Here is a 14,188-nt window from a genome sequence, read left to right as displayed (position 1 = left end):
CTGCAGATCTGGGTGTAACTGGAGTACAATACATTAGTTAACAGCAGAATAGTGACTGCAGCTCTGGGTGTAACTGGAGTACACTACATTAGGTAACAGCAGAGCAGAGACTGCAGCTCTGGGTGTAACTTGAGTACAATACATTTGGTAAGATCTGAACAGTGACTGCAGCTCTGGCTGTAACAGGAGTATAATACATTAGGTAAGAGCAGAATGGTGACTGCAGCTGGACTACAATACATTAGGTAAAAGCAGAACAGTGACTGCAGCTCTGGGAGTAACTGGAGTACAATACATTATATAACAGCAGAACAGTGACAGCAGCTCTGGGTGTAACTGGAGTACAATACATTAGGTGACCGCAGAACAGTGACTGCAGCTCTGGCTGTAACTGGAGTACAATACATTAGGTAACAGCAGAATAGTGACTGCAGCTCTGGCTGTAACTGGAGTACAATACATTAGGTAACAGCAGAACACTGACAGCAGAACAGTGACAGCAGCTCTGGGTGTAACAGGAGTATAATACACTAGATGGTGGCCTGATTCTATTGCATCGGGTATTTTAGAGTCTGTTAAAATAAAAAATAGTTATATACTCACCTTCCGACGGCCCCCTGACTCTGTCCCTCCTCTCACCACGCGCCTGGCATCGGGAGAGGTCTGGCGCCTGCGCACTGCAGAATTCTGCTCTGCCCTCAACAGGGCAGAGCAATGCGCCTGCGCCGGGGCCATTACAGGATGGGAGAAGAGGACGTCATCGCATGAAGAAGGGAGGCGCCGGACCGGACCGCAACACCCATCGGACCGGACCGCCCACCTCGGTGAGTATAATATAGCGTGTTTTTCTTCTCTTTCAGGTTACATCGGGGGCTTATCTACAGCATTACAGAATGCTGTAGATAAGCCCCCGATGTCTATGCTGGCAGCTAGTAGGGGATAAAAAAGGGTGACAGATCCCCTTTAAGGGTACTTATTCCTCGGCGCCTCTTAAAATGTAAAGAGCTAATACATTCTGAAACATTTATGGAATATTGAAAGTATATGCCATGCCATAAATATCTAATGGTACAAGTTCCATTTTTAGCCTCGTGCTTATTAGGAGTATGTGGGTTAGAAATAGTACAACAACATCTCCTTAATCCTCAACTCTAAACCCTATCAAAGTGAAACAGCTTGGGAAGCCCCAGGTCTGGTGGCTGGTAGCACCTGAGCACGGACAGGTAAATATAAAAGGTCCACTGATGGCCATCTTGGCAATCCCCACCATTGTGCCAAAATATGGGGATCACCAAGATGGCCATACAATGGACCTTAAGATGTACCTGTCCACGCTTAGGTACTACTAGCCACGAGACCTGTGGCTTCCTAATCTGTTTCACTTGGAGAGGTTTAAGAGTTGAGTATTAAGGAGAATTCATAGATTGCCTCATATTTTATCTGGAGATTTGATTAAGGAGTTCTCCCAACTACAAGAGGAGTTTGCGGTTTCTCATACTGATTTTTATAAATATCTCCACCTGCATCATGCGTACCAGGCAGAGGGGCTTATAAAGTAGAAATGGCACCACAGCACTGCCCCTACATCAGCATTTAGTCATTCATTTGAACACACTGAAATCCGATAGCCTCTCCTCCTGTCAACTTCTAGCCAGAAAACTCTAGGGTCAACCAGTGATGCCGGTCTGGAGAGCACCCAAACAGGGGGTAAATAAACACTAAGTGGATAACAAGCCCCCAATCGCATGCTGACTGCTTTTTCTTCTTTCGCTTATATGCTTGTAGCATGACCCTTTTCCTGGTGTTTTTTCCTTTCTTTTCAATAATTTCTTCTGTGGAAGAGAGTAAAAACCTCCTCTTAATGCAGGAAATTAGCTTTTTTTTTACTTTAGGGATATTGCTTCATAAATTAAATCTGCTCTGCTTCATGCATCCTCTCTTAGTGCAGCACTCCACAATATTGCGAGACTAGGATCATGTAATCATGGCTGCAAAGATCCACCTCCATAATCTCTGACAGGTGCAGCAGCCTAACCCACTAGCTGATACTAATGACCACCACCCGTTTTACCGAGAATGGGGCAGGAGCCGGGATGAGGTCTTCTAAATTCAGTTTGTTACAATTGTAAGGCCTCTTTCACACTTCAGTTTTTTACAATCAGTCACAATCCGCCAGGTTTTGAAAGAAACGGATCCTCAGTTTTCTTTTGAGGATCCGTTTTTTTTCCCCATTGACTTGCATTATTGGCGGATTGTGACGGATTGCCGTCCGTTGCATCCGTTTTTTTTGCGGATCCACCAAAAGCTGCTGTCCGTCACCGTCCTCAAAGATTTCAAAACGGAGCTTGCAACGTTTTTTTCTCTGGCGGATGCTCCAGACACTCATTTAACCCGAGATTCTTTCTGGGTGCCGGACACAAAAAAAAAATTCTCTCTCTCTCTCTCTCTCTCTCTCTCTCTCTAAAACGGACGGGTGGCATCCGTTGTCATCAGTACTAAAACGGATCCGCCATCCGTCCTTTTGGCGGATTTTGACTGATGCAAAAAACTGAAGTGTGAAAGAGGCCTAAGCAGTTATACCTGAATGATATACAGGAAAAATACTTAGTTTTTTGCTTTTTAACTTATGACTTCAGTAATAAACCAATATATGACCACATTTGACAAATCTATGTGAAAATTAATGCTTTTGGTTGGATGTAAGGCTCTGACTGTTTTTTGCTTTCTGTTATGGTTTTCCAGCTATTGTTTTATTGTCATTGGCGTAAAGGCTGCAACACCTGCACGTTCTGGCAGCTAAGCCTATATGGCCCATTATCAATGTGCTCAGCAGTTACCTTCTCTACAGTTCGTCTACCCATGTGGTGCCAGAAGCTAATTTACCCCCTAATTCTTGCTTATGACGACTATGCATGCTTTGATGCCGGCATAATTATGGCTTTAGACCTGGTCATGGTTTTAGAACTTAGCTGCTGGACAAGAATATACATTGTGCCCAGTAAACTTACATAGAGGCGTAATAGTCGTATTTGACATTGGTAATTGGCGACACATTATTTCATATGGTTGTACATTTCCTTTTAGGAAACTAAAATTCTGAGCTTTTGTTTTTTTGTAAAATGTTTCCAATCTGTTTATTGCTTCTGTATTTGTTGTATCTATTGCTTCTCAGATCTCTTATCCTTTGCTTTACGAACAGACGAAACCTTTACACTACATGGATAATTAAGGCAATTATTTAGCCTATCTCATATATCACACTTTTTGATGTCGATATTTCAGGGACTTATGACTTTACAGCCTCATTAGAACATATGTGGAAGGCGCTGCCAGTTTAGAACACTTGTTTGCTTCTTCCATCCAATATTGAGCAAACATTTCCTACAGATAATCTGTGCCTGCTGGATTCTCTGTGTAGACACAGACACAGTACTTCTTAAACTGTAATTTCCTAGGAAGCAGGTACATTACTGGTTTGGTATTTCTTTCTGTTAGAGGTTATATAGATTATCTCCTCCTAATCGACTGGAAAAACACATCAGACTTTCATAAGGGCATATTTACTTTTTGTGATGGATGTGCAAGGTGGTATCTGATCAATACCTTCAGAAATACTTTGTATCTATACGTAAGACATTGGGCGGGGTGCCTTTTAGGTTTCTTTACTGTTTTTTGGGGGGTGAGGTTAAAATATTGATGGCTTATTAGATTGTATGGGTCTTGATGCCTCTGTCAGACCTCTTTTTTTGGGACAATATTACAGTGCCCTGCCATGCCGCTTTAAAGTAGACCGCACAATATAAATATTATAGAAGAGGTTGCATAAATAGACCCATAATCCCTTCAAACTGCTGACTGGCAGGGTTTCCTAGAATCAGACCCCCACCTATCTAATATTTTTGGACTATGAACGATAGGTCATCAACATTCTGAACCCGTAAAAAACCCTGCAAATGTTTTCGGGCCGTTTTTAACCCTTTAATGACCAAGCACGAAAAGAAAAGAAAAATGTTAAATATCCCAAGAACGGCTGCAAATTTTAATAAGTTGTAAATTGCATAGGTACTTGTATTTACAAACATTAAATGACAATATCCATCTATGCAGTTGGGAATAACCATTTAAGTGGTTAAAGGGAAACACTTGTTCATGACCCATGAGGTACTGATATGTCACAAGTGCGAGAACCTTAACTGTGATGTACTATTCTGCCCACATAATCGCCAATGGGTGCTAGATGTAAAGTAAAGCCAATGTCTTGCTGTAACAGGTGGGATAGGAGATGACTAGTCATGCAGAAAAACAAGCCCTTATCTGGTTATGTCAACGAAAGCGGACATAAGATTTTTTTTTTCATGTCCTTAAGCCATTGTTAGGTCCTGAACTTGAATATCCAGTTACAATAATATAGATTTTGATATTTTAAATTAAGTCCAGAACACAGCCAAACTTTCTTGTAGTGTCCATTGCAGCAATGGGCCCACATTTTAAAAATGCTTTTCGGAAGTCATTTCAAAGGTGGCAGTTAGAAAATCACAAGCGATTGAAGGCCTCTCAAATGATCAGAGGTTGCAAAAGTTGGGCTTGTTTAGCTTGGAAAATAAAATGTCTCACAGGAGATCTCATTTATATGTGGTCAATACAAAGGTTGGGATCATGACTTATTCCTTCCAAAGACTATACAAAGGACCAGGGGGCACTCACTATGGGTGGAGGAAAGGCAATTCCAACAGCTAAAGGGTTCTTTACAGTTAGAGCAGTCAGACTTAACAGATTTTAAAAGAATGTCTGAAACCTTTTCTCACAACAAATGGCATTGAGGTTTATAAATAATCTTGCGATAGAGAAGGCATAACTGGAGGAGAAAGGTTGAACTTAATGGACCAAAGCCTTTTTTCATTCTACATAACTATATACGAAACCTTTTTTAGCATTTATTTATTTTTTTTTTAAAGCAATGCATCCTCTTCTTGCAACACTACCTTTTCTTCTAACCTTTTGTTTTATACTTTTAGTATTATTGCAACTTTCACTGATATCAAAGTAGTTTGGGCGGATTGATTCCTCCAGACTCTTTGTTTGAAGAATCGGCGCAGGTTTTACATCTGTCCCACATTCCGTGTTCACAAAAATGTCATATTTAAATCTTTTATACCCTAAAAAAAGGATTTTTATTTTGGATGTTTATTTTATTCTTTTAATTTTATATCTGCTGATCTGACAATTACATATTTCATTTAATTACACCCTTTCTTCCAATGGGATATTATTTAATAATTATGGTGATCAGCAATGAAGGAATGGAAATTGCTTCCTTGAGGGGCCACCATTTTTCATTGTCATTTATTGCCGAGGGCTTGGAGCAGTTAAGCTGCAGTGTAAAAGTCATGGTGTGCCGTCAGCTCGTTGGACGGGGTCTATGCTGTCCTGTTCCGCCATCGGCTCCTTGCTTTCTAATTTAAATGTCGGGTTGCATTAAGAACGGTTATTGGCCTTTCTTTATAGCAATCAGCCAGTGCACAGTTGTCACACCTATATCCAGGTGACAATGAGAGTCTAAAGGTACTGTCACACTTAGCGATGTACCAGCGATCCCGACCTGCGATATGACGCGGTCAGGATCGCTGGTACATCGCTAAGTGGTCGCTACTGAGCTGCCACACAGGCAGATCTCACTAACGACATCGCTGGGGACAGGGGTCGCTACTTACCTGTCACCCCAGGCGATCCTGCGTCCTCCTGCCCGGCTCCACGCGTCTCTCGTCGTCACAGCAGGAAGCGCCGCAGGAAGCTGACGACGAGAAACAGTCCTGAACTTTCTCGCGCAATCAGCGATTACCAGCGGGGGAGCGGGTTGTAGGTAAATATCACACACAGCGATATCGATAGTAATATCGCTATAACGTCACAAGTTATAGCGATATTGCTAGCGATATCGCTTAGTGTGACAGTACCTTTAGAAGAAATTAGACAGTGCCAAAAATTAGGATCCTCTTTGATTGTGATTATTTGTGTTGCAATCATAAGACTTGTATTTACATATGAAAAGTAAGTAATCACTTCTCTTGCGATATTTCGTCTAAGTTTCTGATTTTCCCTGACTAACTTATATTTTTTTCCCTTGAATCACTCATGTTTTTGAAGCTTTCTTTGCGTTTGCCTCCAGCATTGTTTTATCTTTGAGTGATAATATTTGGCTCATCAGGATATTAAATGTTATTACGATATGTTTTGGTATCACACTCCAGAGCTCCTTCATAGACTGAACCACTAGCTCCCAAATATTTGCTGGTATTGTTGTTCAGAACTGGATTCTCAGTTCCACATTTTCTGGTCTTGCCCTGGGCTGGCTGGATTTTGAGAAAAGGTGAAAACCTTAATACAAAAGGTTCTATATGTGGAGATTGAGCTGGACCCTGCTATATGCCTACTAAATGTTTCCCCTAGAGTGATGGGGAAGGATTTGACCAGACTGCTGTTATATCTGTTAACTGCAGCTAGATGTTTGATTGCCCTTCATTGGAGACAGACTACTCCCACCTCTTATCAGAAGGCTTTGGATAGAATAGCTGACATCCGCAGGATGGAGCACATGACAGCCTTAAGGCCCCGTCACACACCGCGATCTCGCTAGCGAGATCGCTGGTTTTGTGACGCCACAGCGATCTCGCCAGCAAGATCACTGTGTGTGACTGGGATCAGCGACTGGCCCCCCTGCCTTGTATTGCTGATCGCGCTCGATCGTCCTGGGCCATTTTTGGATCGTTAGTCTCCTGCTGGCCAGCGCGCATCGCTGCGTGTGGCAGCGAGAGACCAGCGATCAGCGACGCTGGTATTCAATGTAAACAGCGGGTATCCAAGAGCCGCGCGGCTCTTGGATACCCGCTGTTTACATTGGAAACCAGCTTGCTCGCTGGTCCTGATGGCTGGAGGGGCTGTCTAACGATGTCCCAGCGATCCCATCCATGTCAGATCGTAGGTGGGATCGCTGGGACATCGTTATGTGTAACGGGGCCTTTATTCAATGTGATTTTGGTCAGATTTGAGACCATCTGGGCTCCATGGGACTATTTTAGGGCCCAAAACAACAGTTAGGAGCATGTTGGTTTTTGAACAGGTTTCTTTTGCTCTTCCCTATGTGTATGTCTTGTCTTATTTAGTATTGTGGTTTTATAAAAATTGTAATATGAGTATGGGGATGGAGTCATTAACCGGGCATCATTTAGAACTGCTGTTGGACTTTGTCTTTTTCCACTCTATTGCACAATATGTTTTGATGCCACTGTGCAAAACGTCTTCCAAGAGTTAATTCTAATTGTACTCCATTCTTTCTGACTGTCACGGGGTCCTTCTCTGGTATCCCACAAGCAACAGAGCAAGAGAAGAGTGAGCAATTCCAAGACCTTTATTTAGGCAAAAATACGAAAGGTCCACATTCAAGCCATCACACAAAGGATAAGATAGCCCAGAACCTGAATGCAGTTCAGTAACAAGATAAAAAGGACATGAGAGTCCAACAATCCAACAAACAGAGGATAACATAGTCCATATACTCTTCTTTCTCTCTGAAGTGCTGTGATCACATCATAGTTCCACACAGGATCGGAGATTGTGTCTCACCACACTGATATTTTAAAAGTCCCCCTCCTCATTCACAGATCAGGGGGGTAAGTCGCAAGAGCCCATTGTTTCAACAAGTATAGGTCAATATGTCATTAGCATATCAGCAAACAATACAGTACTGTGGGGGCTGATATCAGATGGCAACAACAGCCATTCATCTATTAGCAAATAAGAACTCATACAAGAGAACACCATGAAAATCAGTAAAATATTAATACAAACAAAATGATACCCACATACCATATCCCACCATCACACTGACCTTCTAATTTGTAAGCCAAATTGTGATTGTTTTGTCTCATTTCTGATTGTAAAATTTTATAAAATGTAATAAAAAAGTTATTAAAAAAGTTTTATTTATGGTAATAACATTTTATCACCTGTAACATGGATAGTTAATAAGTGTCCAATAGATGGAGGAACATTGTTCCCCTGTTTAATTGGGTGGTGGTCAAACATGCACATTGCTTTTTTTTTTTTTTTTTTTACAGTGTATTGGGGGATAGCTGAGCATTGTAATCCACTTTCTCTGCCAGTACCATCTTTACCTTTTGAATGGACTGGAAGCAGTCACACCACAGCATTCAAGTGAACAACTTGGGTCCCCCTTTTTCGTGATGGAAAGTGCATCCTAGTGGTGGAATCCCCAGCAATTTTAGTCCTCTTTCAGTCGTCAGGTATTTTTTATTTACAAGAAAGCTCATAAGTGATTTTTATCATAGTGTTGTCAGAGCATTTCATGAGTGCCTGGTCAGATTTTCATCAGATTTTTTTCACCGATGAGAAAAAAGTTTCTCCACCTATCAGTCTGTGAAAAACCGACAGCACACGGATGGCATCCGAATGCTGTCAGATTTTTTCACAGACCCATAGTTTTGCAAAGTTTGATCCAACAGTCAGATCAATATCGGACATGTCTCCACGATTTTGCACAGACAACTTAGTTCAAGGGAAAATGTGATGTGAGCCGCCCCATAAGCTGTCATAGGTATGGGTGCTATAGGTTAAAAAAAACGGATACCGCGCATACATGGAAAACTGACGTGTGAATGAGCGATAATACTTGGCATTAATCTTATTGATGGGTCTTTTCTGTTAAGGTGTTTTCCTATCAAAACAGTATAACCTATCACTGCTGGATATGTGGTAAAATTGCCACTGGTCAGACAGCCGCGGTTCACACACTGTCAAATTACAGCGTGAGCCCGCAGCTGTGATCAGAGGTAAAAAATTTACCTCCGGTCATTGGTGTCGGCTGATGGGACTACTGGTCATATCAGCTGCCGTTAATCACAGCAAGTGCAGGAGCGGCCGATGGGAGTATTCAATGGGTTCCCCTGTATTTTTGATAACCAGCCAGGCATACCTCACAGCAGGGGGCTGCAACCCTCAGCTGTCAGCTTCAGCAAGGCTGGTTTTCAAGAATAGAGGGATCCCCACGCCATATTTTTTATATTCAAATAAACAATTTTAAAAGAACAGCGTGGGGTCTCCCCTATTTTTGACAACCAGCCAAGCTAAAGCATACTGCTTGGGACTGGTATTCTTAGGCTAGAAAAGGGCCATGGATATTGGGGGCCCTCCAGCCTAAAAATAGTAGCCCATACCCACCTAGAAAAGGTGCATTCATTAGATGCACCAATTTTGGCCCTTTGCCAGGCTCTTCCCACTTGCCCTGTAGCAGTGGCAAGTGGGGTTGATGCCACTTTTGTATTGCCTGGTGACATCATGCCCACGGCTTAGCAATGGTGGAGAGGTGTCTATAAGACGACTATGCATTACAAATCCTATAGTTATATGGTAAATAAACACACAGCCAGAAAAAAGGCTTTTCTTTGAAATAAAGCAAAACACACTTTTCAATATTTATTTTAAAAAAACAAACAGTTATACTCACCTAACACTTAATTCCACTGAATCCTTCTGGCTGGGAACACAGTCTTAGTGATTGGCAGTAACCTCGATGACGTCACTGATGCTGCTCTCGCAACAGCTCATTCCCCATTGGCTCTTGGCCTGGACGGTCGCATCTTGGTACCGTCCAGGTTGAAAACTGTTTATTCCCCAGAAATAGATTACGGCGTGGGACAGAACGACGGACAGGTGATGGATATTGTTTGTTTTTTTTTTGTTTTATTACAGGATAATGAGGACTTCGGTGGAATTAGGTGTTCGAAGGAGTATAACTGTGTTTTGTTATTTTTAAATAGAAATAGAAAAGTGTATTTTTGTTTTATTTCTAATAAAATACTTTTTCTTGACTGTGTGCTTTTACAAATCAACTATAGGATTACTAATGGATTGGTGTCTTTATAGGCACCTCTCCATTGCTAAGCCATGGTCTTGATGGCACCAGACAAAGCAAAGGCGACATCAACCCCACAAACATGAACTTCACTTGCCAGCGCTACAGGGCAAGTGGGAAGAGCCAGAATAGATAATAGATGTACCTTTTCTGGGCAGCTGAGACATGCTATTTTTAGGCTTTTGGGGGGGACAATATCCATGTCCCCTTACCAGCCTGAGAATACCATCCTCCAGCTGTCTGCTTTAGCTTGGCTAAAAATGGGGGGAACCCCACTCTGTTCTTTTTAAAAGTATTTCAATAATTAAAAAATATGGCGTGGGGACCCCTCTATTCTTGATAAACAGTCATGCTGAAGCTGACAGCTTAGAGTTGCAGCCCTCAGCTGTGAGATTTGCTAGGCTGGTTATCAAAAATACAGGGGAACCTACGGAGTGTTTTTAAAAAAAATTATTTTTGTATAGTGCAGGCGCCGACTGATTACTCCCATCAGCCGTTCCTGCTCTCACTTGTTAGCAGCAGCAGGCGCCTGCTAAAGGGGGCAGTAGTTCCATCAGCTGACACCAGTGATCGGAGGTAAAGCTTATACCTCTGATCACAGCTGTGGGCTCACACTGTCATTTTGACAGCCTGGGAACCGCTGCTGTTTGATGAGCGGTAATGATATTACCACTGTTCATAAGTGTTGTTTGTTTGCTGTCTGCATGACAGCGTGGCAATCACTGGCTGTTCAAGTGAATGGGGTCCGGATGCTGTTCTAGTACCCAAACCCAAACTTTCTGTATCTGTGCTGCCAAACCCGCCGGACTCGAACATCCCAGTGTCCTCCCATCTCTAACCAAGACCTTTCAACTTTTTAAGAGAAGATAAAAGAAGCTGAGCTGAGCGGCTTTGAAGTGTTTTGGGGATTCCTAAAGCTCTTTTGACTGGCATGAGACACAGTGGACAGCCTTCACTAATGGGATATTGATGCCATCTCCTACATATGTTTACCCTGAGAAAACCCTTTAGAATTAAAATACTGCCACAGTGCTATGACTTCTCCAATATTCTTTTGTTATTTTCAGTATTTTTTTTTTTTTTTTAGTTTTGTAACAACTGTCTCAGAGTAACGATGTCTAGATGATAACAAAACAAGATCTATTACTGACATTCTTATGGGTACTGACTGACCCCACCAGCCACAGTTTATTGAATTTGCCCCTTTTTTTAATGCTAGGTATATTTACCTTAATTTCAAATTCTCATTTTTACTTTGTTTTGGCTTCGATTTACACCGGACAATTTAGATTTTTCTAATTTTTCTTCATTGCACAGTATAAATAACTATACGGAACAGTGATAAAGTAAAAGCTACACTTTCACATAAATCTTTATTTATTGCTACCTAGTGGATTGTTTTCATCAGAGCCATGTATGGGTAACTATAACTGTGGTAGATCGGCTCACTCAGATGCACACAGAGGTAGGCACAGGTACGCTGCCTCTTTACATTTTCCACTGGTTTGTTAAATGTACTGCATAAACCAGTCCAGAGTTAGCAAAATAAACGCTGTCTTCCTGGCTTAACGGGGAAAAAAAAACTTAACGGCATAGTCTGTGTTGCTGCGGGGTTCCACCCACTCAGGAAACAAAATACAATTCTCAGATCTCCTTAACATGAGCACACCTCTGGAGATCTCGTCTCCAGAGTTACCAAACTCCGAATGAACCAGAAGACTGTTTATTTACCTTCTGTACTCCTACTTGGGGTGGAGATATGGTGAACAGCCTCCCACCCACTCTACAGTTGTTCAGTAAGGCTGGTTTCACATTTGTGGACAGAGGGCTGCGGACTTCCTCCGTGAAGCCCCACCCCACCGTGCCTCTTACGGTTAGCTCCGCCTATTTCTGCATGCGGCCTGCGTACCCTATCTTTAACATTGAGTACGCAGGCCTTGCCGCAGTATGCGGATGCCGTCGCATGCGTTGTTTTGATGGTGCAGCGACCCGCGTACAACGCATCGTGTTGGAATTTTATGTTGTGGGCGCCGCATCGTCAAAACGACGCATGCGGAGGCATCTGCATACTGCGGCATGGCCTTTGTACCCAATGTTAGAGAGAGGACACGCAGGCAGCATGCAGAAATAGGCGGCGCTAACTGGAGGAGGCACGGTGGGGGCGGGGCTTCATGGAGGAAGTCCGCAGCCATCCGTCTGCAAATGTGAAACTAGCCTAAACCTAGCCCTTAACATGGCTGATTAACCACTCTCCGCACGTAGTGTGCTGGGGCATTTTCCTATGTTCTTCTCACTGAAGCGAATAACATCAGTGACAGATATCTCCCCTCCAGTACTTTGCCAGTGAATTTCTCACACCTCCTTGCCAGTAGAGAAAATGGTCATGGTGGAAATGTGTTTTTATAGGGGTTGTCCATCAACTAGACAACCCATTTTTAAAAGAAGTAGCTCCCCTTGTAGAATGAAAACTGCATACACTCACCTCCTGCTCTGGAGCTGCTTCGGTGATGTCTGCTCCCGGTGGCTCATGTGACATTATGCCACATGAGCCTTGCAGCAAATTAGTGGCCACTATTGGGCTACTGCTCTCTCTTCTGTTTGTTTGAGGTTCACGTCTTCGGATAAACCTCAGAGAAGTGAAAGTCGTTAGAGCCCAGCAGGTCAATTACTCAATTTGATAGGAAATCACTGCTTATGCAATTCTCTAAAATAAACTTCAGTACTGGGTACGTTGCATTCTGTAAGCCATTTATGAATCGTGTGCACCCGGTTGACAGTAATGGCTTATTAGCTGCTGAAATCTGAAAGTTTTACTACTACCATTTAATGGTTCACCTTGTTACTTTCTAGACTGTTCATCTCACATAATCTTATCTGTAGAAAACCATTTTTCTGTCATTTTTTCTGTTTGACTGGAAGTTTTTGACAAAGCATGACAATCTCTTGATACTGGACCAGATATTGTAATTTTTGTCTCATTATGTACCTAAAGCTAAAAACCTGCTTTTTACTAAAATATACATTATGGGGGGCGTGGCCTGGACATGGAGCCGGCAAGACACACACTGTAGGAGCTCCTCAGTAACGGCTGCAAACACCACCACCCACCAGCTATCAAGAGCGAGCACCGGGGTCAGATGAGAGGGAAAGCGGGTCTCCGGTCGCAGACGCCTGCCAGAGGGACTCCCAGCCGTGGGGGGCAAGGTATTGTGCCATACCTGACTGAGGCCCAGCGTCCTCCCAGGCCTGTAATGGCGACCGGGACACGTGCTGCTGCGACCCGGCTGTCACAGCCTGAGCGTTCTCCTGCTTCCCCCGCCCGCTCTGCACAGCAGCCCGATGAAAGGCTGCAGACTGACCCGGCATTGCAGGCTCCTGGATGGATGGCTCCTGGGGAAAACACCGGAGACCGGCCTGTGGTGACTGATGGGGGAGGGGTGAGCAGTGGGAATCTGGCTGCAGGGCGTGCTTCTCCCCCTGGGGCTTCACAGAGCAGAGGATCTCCTGCCTCTCTTCCTGGCTGCTCCAACTCACCAGGTACCCTGCGGTCGTCCCCTGCCCCACAGCACTCAATTACCCCGGCAGCTGGCTCAGGAGGGGCTATGGAGCAGAGCTTGCTTGCCCTCCCCTGCCATGGAGGGGAGAACACAGCTACTACCTTGCAACACTATGGGGAAGACCAAGGCTCAGAAATGTCAGCTTTAAGGCTTCAAATAAATGCTATGCCAACCAAAATGGATATGGAGGGATACATTGCCCGCCTGGAGGCTGTGTGTAAAACTGAAATTCGCTCCTTGAAGGAGGATATGTCATCACTAACTAACTCCGTGCGGGCCCTTGAATCGTCCACCCAGGATTTATACTCTCAGCAAAGCTCACAACAACAGCTTATAGATCAGCAGGCTCAACAGATCCATCTCTTGTTTGACATGATTGAAGATGCTGAAAACCGCAACAGGCGAAATAATGTGCGCATTCGTGGTTTGCCGGAGTCAGTCGGGCCTCAGGATTTGACCTCTACACTGCAGAGGATGTTTAACTCCTTGTTGGAACGTCCCCTTGAAACACGCATTGAGATGGACAGAGCACACCGTGCACTGGGGCCTAGAAACCCGGACCCAGAGAAGCCAAGGGACATTATTTGCAGGGTACACTTCTTCCAGGTCAAGGAGAATATTATGAGAAAAGCAAGAGATAAAGGTACCCTGGATTTTAAAGGAACTCCCATACATCTTCTAGCGGATCTTTCCCGTTCAACAC

At 43.5% G+C, this 14,188-nt stretch overlaps 2 protein-coding genes across 2 annotated transcripts in view; one reads left to right on the top strand and one right to left on the bottom strand.

The window, feature by feature from the left end:
* Window positions 1-14,188, top strand: part of AVEN (apoptosis and caspase activation inhibitor) — a 706,731-nt gene that overhangs the window by 114,659 nt on the left and 577,884 nt on the right. The gene's annotated exons all lie outside the window — the stretch shown is intronic.
* The window catches only part of CHRM5 (cholinergic receptor muscarinic 5), a 302,054-nt gene that overhangs the window by 159,803 nt on the left and 128,063 nt on the right, over window positions 1-14,188 (bottom strand). The gene's annotated exons all lie outside the window — the stretch shown is intronic.

The sequence above is a fragment of the Dendrobates tinctorius genome, unplaced genomic scaffold (genome assembly GCF_039654945.1).
Source record: "Dendrobates tinctorius isolate UK_male_01 unplaced genomic scaffold, ASM3965494v1 ptg000186l, whole genome shotgun sequence".
Classification (NCBI taxonomy): domain Eukaryota; kingdom Metazoa; phylum Chordata; class Amphibia; order Anura; family Dendrobatidae; genus Dendrobates; species Dendrobates tinctorius.
Note: the sequence above shows the minus strand (reverse complement) of the source record. Positions and strands in the feature narration are given on the sequence as shown.